Source organism: Canis lupus, chromosome 13, assembly GCF_011100685.1.
Source record: "Canis lupus familiaris isolate Mischka breed German Shepherd chromosome 13, alternate assembly UU_Cfam_GSD_1.0, whole genome shotgun sequence".
NCBI classification, from domain to species: domain Eukaryota; kingdom Metazoa; phylum Chordata; class Mammalia; order Carnivora; family Canidae; genus Canis; species Canis lupus.
The window spans coordinates 4,618,387-4,620,820 of NC_049234.1; the positions used below are offsets into that span (position 1 = coordinate 4,618,387).

At 46.9% G+C, this 2,434-nt stretch overlaps 1 pseudogene; it reads right to left on the reverse strand.

Annotated features, from left to right (window-relative positions):
• Positions 325-877, reverse strand: LOC475060 (histone deacetylase complex subunit SAP18 pseudogene; annotated as a pseudogene).

Here is a 2,434-nt window from a genome sequence, read left to right on the forward strand (position 1 = left end):
CTGAAGCGCGCACAAGAACAGGGGCTTAAAAAAAAAAAAAAAAAAAGGCAAGAAATACATACTGCTAAGAGGACTTTAGGAATGATAAATCAGGGGTCCCTGGGTGGCTCAGCGGTTTAGCGCCTGCCTTTGGCCCAGGGCGCGATCCTGGAGGCCCAGGATTGAGTCCCGCGTCGGGCTCCCGGCATGGAGCCTGCTTCTCCCTCCTCCTGTGTCTTTGCCTTTTTCTCTCTCTCTGTCTATCACAAATAAATAAATCAGATGGAGCCAAATCTCAGAGTTTGGAATAGATTCTGGGTACTCTTTTTTTTTTTTTTTTTTTTTGAGGGAAGGAAAAAGAATTTATTTTACATAACTGATTGAAAAATAATTCAAGAAATAGTAAATAAAACTTAATATGGTCTCATGCGCCCTGAAGGAGGTGGTGCCCGATTTGGAGGTGTGATTGCTACGTCCAGATAGTCTCCTCTTTGGAACTTCTGTGACTGCAGGGTCATGGAGTCATCAGTCCCCTTCCTCCCAGACATGGTGCTGCCAATCTCCTTTACTCGATAGCCAGGCCTTTTAGGATCTGTAAAAACAATTGCAAAATTGAAGTGTGTGCCCTTCTTTCTAGCTTCTGGGTAGACTTCTTTTACTAAACTAGTCAGTTCTTTCAGTGTTGCATCCATCCAAGTGTAGATCTGGAGCTCGCTGGACGGCACGTTTCCGCGGGAAAACTCGTCCATTCGGTGGTGGCGGCCGTTATTGGTGGTGAAAACACGCAGCAGCAGCGGGCACGTTTTCTCCCGATCGATCGGTTTCTCCGGCTCCTTCTTAATTTCCTCGTGGGTAACGCGCGACTCCACCGCCATCTTCCTCCTTCGGCCCGCGAGACCCAGATTCTGGGTTCTCTTGTAGCACTGCATGCCCCAGCAGTTTATGCAAAAGGGGCCAAGTCCTTGCTTTCCTGAGGAAGCATTGAGACTTGCCTTGTTCAGACTAGGAAAGATAAAATTGTTGTACCTTCTTGCTTATCTGAGCTCAGTGCTCAGCCCCACTGAACAAGGTAGAAATACCAGTAGCAATCCAGAATTGGGCATTTTCGGGGTGCCTGGGTGGCTCAGGGGTTGAGCATCTATCTGCCTTCGGCTCAGGTCATGATCCCAGGGTCCTGGGATTGAGTCCCCCATCAGGCTCCCCATTGGGAGCCTGAGTCTGCCTCTGCCTCTGTCTGTATCTCTCATGAATACATAAACAAAGTCTTAAAAAAAATAAAGAGTTGGGCATTATCAAGAGCCAGGAACACATGTGTGCCTTGCTCCCTGAGTTGGTTTTCAATGGACTTCCCATTCTTTTTTTTTTTTTTTTTTAAGATTTATTTATTTATTCATTCAGAGAGAACGAAGAGCGAGGCAGAGACACAGGCAGAGGGAGAAGCAGGCTCCATGCAGGGAGCCCAACGTGGGACTCGATCCCGGGTCTCCAGGATCATGACCCTGGGCTGCAGGCGGCGCTAAACCGCTGCGCCACCGGGGCTGCCCTGGACTTCCCATTCTAATTAAATGACTTTCAATAAGAAAGAGTCCATGGACCACACCCAGCTATTCTCTTTATACAATCAGGGAGGGCAGACAGAGGGTCCCTAAAACTGACCCAAGCGCTGGGTGAGCGGCAGGATAACTAGTGCTTACCATTACTGGGTTTAACCCCAGAACTAAACCTCCTCATGATGGAGATGCGGTGCCGCTGAGGGGCTGGCAGGGTTGAGGTGTGCGGGCATTCCTTTGCCTCAGACTTTCATAGAGCACACGTTGTATTCTAGAGTCAGAAATCTGAGTGTGGGAAGAAGTGGCTTAGCCCTGGAGAAAGAGAAATGAGAATCATGGGTCTCTGTAAAGAGCTGGAAGTTTAAAAAATCTAGGCTGTGCTTACTTACCGACCGTAATTCAATGGGATTTTTCTTTGCCAGCTCCCAATACAGCCATAAAAGTGCCTGGAATCAAAGAAAAATTCCTGGGGGATCCCTGGGTGGCTCAGCGGTTTAGCGCCTGCCTTCATTTGGCCCAGGGCGTGATCCTGGAGGCCCAGGATCTAGTCCCACGTCGGGCTCCCTGCATGGAGCCTGCTTCTCCTTCTGCCTGTGTCTCTGCTTCTCTCTCTGTGTGTGTCTCTCATGGATAAATAAATAAAATCTTTAAAAAAAAAAAAAAAAAAAAGAAAAATTCCTACAGAGCAAGGGATCTTCCCTGCCTTTACGCTTTAAACCTTGCAGGGAGTATAGCGCTATCTAATCAGTCTATTTAAAAATACTTAAAACGTTTGGGGTGCCTGGCTGGCTCAGAAGAGCATGAGAGCTTGAGTTCAAGCCCCATATTGGGTGCAGAGATTACTAAAATAAATAAATAAATAAATAAATAAATAAATAAATAAATAAATCAGCAAGCTTAAAAAA